Raw genomic sequence first — 6,671 nt, forward strand, 5'->3', positions numbered from 1 at the left:
ATGTCAAGCAATATCGTTTTCAGCTGGATTCAACTTCAGCCTTGATTGACAAGTGAAGGCTGCTTCTAATTCAAGCCTTGAATCAAGCCTTACTGCTGACTGGGAACTGACATCCAGTAGACATCTCCTTATGTGCTTCTTATAGCCTATCAGGGGGGGGGGGTTACAAACTGAACGATCAGCAAACTGACCGACCTGCAAAGTGACTGTCCTGCAAACTGACCGTCCTACAAACTGACCGTCTTGCAAAGTGACCATTTTGCAAACTGTAAGGACGTCATAAGGACCAGATAGCAATTTGGTGTATGACGACATAATTCTAAGGCACTATAAAGACTGGGTACACGCAGTCGCCATTTTGCTCCATAGACTTCCCATCTTTCATGCGCATTTACATTGAGTGTGCTATGAATTTGCTAGTTTTGCCACTGTAATTTAAATAAAATAGCAATTATGGGGGATTGCTCTGCACCAAATTTTTGCAATAATGATGCCAAAGGCTTTCGAACGTTTCGTTTTACGTCTGATAGTTCTAGAATAGCTATTTGAGTATTTGGCTACAAAACTGTAGACATACTAATTGGAAACCAACTTCAACTTCCAGACTACCGGTATGTGAGGTGAGTTTTAAACATTTTATAATTTCAACTCATATTATTCTGTAACTATAATTAAAAGTTGAACAAGTTGAAAATATCTAATCTTAATTAGAAATCAATCCATTAACCTAGCTTTTCAACTTGAAAAATGCTGAGTACCTAACTTGTAGGTTATAATTTGGAAAGCATGCCTTGTTATGGTAGCTTTTTTCAATTTATCATAAGAGGAATAATTTCACATTATAATATCAAAAAAATAGATTCCACTACTATAGTTTCAATGAACTTATGGATTATTATTTGTTAGCATTAACAACTTGCAGACATTATGTGGTGAAAAGTCTATTAACAGTCAATGTTTGCAATGGGCCCTCCATGGCCTTAAAGCTTTGCTTCAGTACAAAAAGTTGTTTTTTTCACCCAATAATAGTCTATGTTAGTATTGAAACCAATTTGTAGTTAATTTTAATAATTATAGTACGCTAATGAGTTTAAGTAAGTTACACTTAATCACATAGCCTATATGTAGGCATATAGACTATCTTGGTAAATGAACAAAAGTGGTGAAAGTACAATAACTTAGTTTTAGAAGAAAGTGTGAATTTTTCAATTTAAACTGTGGTGGATGAAAGCTCCGAAACACTTGATGCTGAAACTGTTAAGGTGATCCATACTAAATAATCCTATAATTGATATGACCCTGCATCCTGGATTGGCTTGTACAGCAACAGTAGAAGCCATTCTAGGATCATATCATTATGCCGATTATTTGAATTTGGGCTGTAATTCAGATATTGTAATTCTCTATTTTTAACCAACTCATTTTTTCTATTGATTGAGTTGCCCATTTAGGTTCTTATGTATTATTGCCACCGCAGCTACAGATTATCAATTATTATCCTTCATCATCAATATTAAAAACTTTACTGGATTTTGTTGATTGATAGTAAGTAGTAAATAACATTAAATGGTAACTTAATCAAAACGTAAATGGTTAAATGTTAATAATGTTGAGATAATAGATAAACTAATTGCGGTGGCGTTAGTACCCATGGTACTTGTGCATTAATGCCACCGCAGCTACAGATTTTCAATTATTTTTTAGTACATCATCAATTGAAAACTATATACTGTATTTTGTCAAGTAAGTTGCATTTTTGGGGTTCACATAAATTAACTTGATTCAATCTTATTTATTCAGGTACATTTTGAAGATAGTCAATGGGAGTCACAGCAAGCAGATGGGTGGAAAAAGTTAAAGCCCAATGCTGTTCCAGCCATATTTAATGTTCCCAACCCACCAAAACTGTTGGCGCCAAAACGACAATCTCACTACAAGATAAATTATTGATTAACATTTCGCCCATTAAAATTATGAATGGAAATCTAACATTGCATTGCAATGCAATAGCTGACTTATCATTATTTCAAGTAAATTTTAAAATTACTATTAATCTCTTTGAGGTTGATGGCCATTACACATAAAAAATTATTTGATTCTCAATAAAATATCTCAAAGTGAACGTTGTTAATTGTATAATCCATGTAAATCCAGTATTCATTTGTCTTCATTCTTTCATGTTAGAAAATGTAATCAGTATAATAGCAGCCAACTGACTATTGTTAGGTGTTACGAATAGCTTAGGTTTGTTAGGAGTGTCACACAGCATATAGTCTCGTCTCTCCATGCTCTCTTCTACTATCTTACTATTAGGTGTTATTTTAAGTTGTGTACATAGAATACAGAGTACCTATGTTTCTGATTTATTGTAAGTCGAAGCTCCAAATTTTTAATAAATCTACTTTGTACTTGGTTTAAATATCAACTACAGATGAGTGACGCAATTTTTTTATGGTTTCATAATCAAAATAATATCCCAAACCGATTGCAACCAGAAATTTGTCGCCAACTAACTGGGGAGGTAAAGTAAAGTTTTGCCCCAAAATGTTCAATTTTAAATCAGTAGGTCTACTGATCATCAGATACTACTGAATCTTATCATTAATCTAGCAACTTAAGTTTAAAGTTTTTTATCGATAAAGTGTATCATCATTGTCTCCTTTTGAATAACTTATTCCGTTACTATTTTTATGGCAAGTTTTTTGAATTGTGAGTATATAGAGGAAGGGGGTTTTTCACAACATTATTGAAAATCTGGGAACCTGAATCCATTAATTTGAAATAGGCATTCAAACTTTTCCATTTGCATTCATGAACATTGATTATTTCCTTTTATTTTTCAGGTTATGAAAACTAGTGGAATTGTTGAATCTTTGAATATTAGTGGAACCTGTGAAACTGGAAAATCTGATGTAGAGGATGGAGTTGCACATCTTCATGAGGTTAGTAATAAATCGAATTCCTATCATTTGACTGAATTTATTGTCTGACACACAACTATTTCTTTAATAGCTGTGCAGCTACAGGAACAAGGTGGCACAAATCCTATAAAATTATAGAATGAACAATTGAGCTTCATGTGACACAATAATTTATATCATTCTGATTCTCTGAGACTGCAATAGAAAAACTGCATTGAAAAATTGAATAATCACTTGAATAAATATTTTTTAAATTTGAGACATTTGGGGTTGAATATTGAGAAATATAGCAAAAAACGGCCATCTTGGGCCCAATTCATACAGTTCGGGCATGCAGCTTGGCGGAGATCTCATGCATGCACAGCTTATAGGATCCCAAAAACATTCAGCCAATCAGACACCAAACTGATGTCTCTGCCACGCTGCACCCCTGACCAGTATGAATTGGGCCTTAACCTTGAAAATGATAGACCCCGTTTATTTCAATATGGCAATCATCAAATTAATATTTTTGAGAAATATCTTGAATAATTTGAGATAAACTATAATAATAATAATATCGAGTGTCCTGGCAGGCTCAGATCTGGTGTCAGAGTTTTCAGTGTCTCTGACATGATCTAACGATTGCTTTTTAGGCAGGCGGGACCGACAACTTAACGTATCCATCCGAAACTTGGGAGTGGTCCGAGATAAATATCTTGCCGGGGCTGGGATTTGAACCCGGACCTCTGAATTATAAAGCCAGCATCTGATCCACTCGACTACGGCCACTCCCGATGAACTATATTAAATAGAAGCAATTATTTTCATTGATACAATTGATAATTTGTTCAATGCAATGTTGGGTCCTTGGATACTTTTTATAGTATTAGAATTCATTAACAAAGATAATACATAATTTGGTACAGTATTCATATGGAGTATAACAACTATAATACTTGAATATTTATACTGTATATTTAAAAAATTCATATTTCTGTATATTTTACCTAAAATTCAAACCTGTATATTTTGTTACCTATACACGAATCAAGTAAATAATTTAATCTCTCTCTGTCACACACACCCACAGCCAGACTATGACACTAAACATACTTGCTTACATTCTAATCAGACTGCAATAAAATAATTTGCTTACTGTAAGAGAGTCTTTGCACTTTTATTTAATTTTATTATTTTACTCAGTATGTTATATTTTCAGTTTGAATAGAGTTCAAATAATATGTTTCAGGCTCAGGCTACAGAAGAACAGAAGAAAATTCTCCAGCTCGAAAATGAAGTCTCCTCACTGAAAGCATAGCTCAAGGAGAAAGAATCGATGATGGAGGTAATCCTTAATGAAGATCAGATATCTGCTTTGAAACGCACGCCAAACCAAGAATCCAAGACGCCAATTGCCAAGACTCCCTTCCAGATGGTGTAATTGAACCAGTTTTTCCCGAAAGTTCAAATCTGGACAGTGAGGATTTGAACTTATTGTTCAATATTGGGGGGAGCACTACGCTTGCATTGCTGAAAAATATCAAATGTGCGAACTGTGCTGCGTTCCTGAATCTGGGGGATACTGAAAATAACTGGCGAACATTTTATGTTGACTATCTCAGCATGGGAAATTTGAAGATGCCAAATGTTGAACTATTCAAATTGATAATCAATTGTGAAGTTTTATTTCGTAAATTTGGAACACACATACAGAAAAATGGATTGAATTCTATCAGTAAAAGAATTTTGAAAGACATTGCTGCAGTAATACCCGAATGCTGTGATTTAAAAAGTAAAATTGTGAAACATTTCTTCACAGTAAGATGCTATGCATTTGTCAACTTCGATCAGAATGCTAACAGGAAGTCGGAAATGTATGGAACTTCATCCAAAAAGATGAAGTACTAGTTATATACGACTAGCTTATCCGGCGAACTTAATTTCCTATCCGGCGTGTTAATTTCCACTTACCACCGCAGAAGCAGCAGCACTGTGATCTCCACAGTATACTGCTTTTGATTTGTTTGTTTTTATAGTTTGTAATACATATTTCTATAGTTGTTCTTGTTCAATGATAATATTAAATGGTGACTTGATGGTACATTCCACGTACAAAGTTAAAGTGGACATGGAATGTGAGTTCTCGAGAAATTTGAGGAATACATTGAGAAATGGGTTGAGACCAAAAATGTGGGGTAATCAACCTCATGAAGAATCTGCTTTCTTATTTCCCTTAATGTTATAGTCAATTTAAGTTTATTTTCTTTTTATCTTATTCACTCTATTGTAATAATATCGAATATCTTTTTTATTTTGGAAAATATGAGGCTTTTGTAATTTGGTAAAGTGTTGAGTAATGCATTTAAAGGAACGAAAAATTTAAAAATACAAATTTATAATAAATTCATAATATCAAATGTGAATGGTAAAATTATATAAGAAGCTTTTCAACCTCGAGCTAATGAAGACTTTTCTAAGATCAACAATGTCCCAGGAACGCCTGAGTGGTCTAGCGAACATGAAATAGTTCAGTCCCCAGATCTTGAAGAATTGGTGAAGGAATTTCCCCATGCAAAGGTCAGACGAGTTCTACTTAATTAAACAGGTGTGTTAAACAAACTTGTAGAAATTGTAGTTCTAATTACTTAGCAAATTAAGTAGGCCTAATACTATGTTGCAGTCTATGTCTTAAGGCTGTGCAAAGGCTAAAAATAAACTTTCTTGTACTGGTGATATTTTTCAAAGTTTTTCGATTTGTACCGGTATATATCAAAATGAAAAAGTTTTCTTAGGAAAACATTTTCTTCCAATCATTACTTTTTGAGATATCGAACGCCTAAAGTTTAAATTTTTGGGACAGGACATTTCAAATTCGGTACGAAACATTTTCTGAAAATATCAATTTTTGAAAAAGTTATTCAATTTACAAAAAAAACTCAACTAAACACTATTTTGGTCATTTTTAGTAAATTGAATAGCTTTCTCAAAAATTGATATTTTCAGAAAATTTTTGTTTTATTAAATCAAAAATGCCATGAAGAATTTATCCTTTGAATTTTATGGATTCATCTCGAACCGAATTTAAAATGTTCTGTCCCAAAAATTTAAACTTTAGGCGCTCATGTCTCAGAAAGTAATGATTGAAAAAAAATGTTTTCCTAAGAAAACTTTTTCATTTTGATAGCTTGATCCTTAAGCGATCCTTGATCGTGTCCTCGCGCGCCTCTCCACTAGGAAATACTGAAATGAAGTGCAACTAACGGGTGATTCTCATAGAACATATAATCTCATGAGCTTATATCGATGTGCGAAATATCACTGTGAGGACAATATAGATGGTGATGATGGTTGAAGCTAAAAATGAGGTGTTTTTCACAATACAATGAGCATTGTTGTCAAGTGTACCTGGAAATGTATATGAGATAGAGCGCTCTACCTAGTCTCAGATTTTAGAGCACAAAATTACGCCCAGAGGGATTTTGAATTTCACATCTAGATTGTAATTGGGATATATTGTTGATCAAATACTAAATATGATCAAAATTGATTTTTTTTCTTAAAATATCACTCATATTTGAAAAATCATAACTCAGTACTCATTGGAGATAGAGAGTTCCGAATGATCTCATTTCATTCAGAATTTTATGATCTTAAAAAAGGCAAGAGCAAATTTTTCTGTCCGATCACTGATTTTGCCAGAAATAGCTGAAAACTGGAAAATGAACCTAAAATACGAACTTTTTAGGCCACTCTGTATTAGCACAAGGG

General features: G+C 33.4%; 1 long non-coding RNA gene across 1 annotated transcript; it reads left to right on the forward strand.

The window, feature by feature from the left end:
* Positions 1 to 2,754: 2,754 nt before the first annotated feature.
* Positions 2,755 to 5,224, forward strand: LOC111051906. Its single transcript, XR_005572976.1, has 2 exons — positions 2,755 to 2,942; positions 4,153 to 5,224. It is a non-coding gene; the product is annotated as an uncharacterized LOC111051906 (long non-coding RNA).
* The last annotated feature ends 1,447 nt before the right edge of the window (positions 5,225 to 6,671 follow it).

This window comes from Nilaparvata lugens, chromosome X (assembly GCF_014356525.2).
Source record: "Nilaparvata lugens isolate BPH chromosome X, ASM1435652v1, whole genome shotgun sequence".
Classification (NCBI taxonomy): domain Eukaryota; kingdom Metazoa; phylum Arthropoda; class Insecta; order Hemiptera; family Delphacidae; genus Nilaparvata; species Nilaparvata lugens.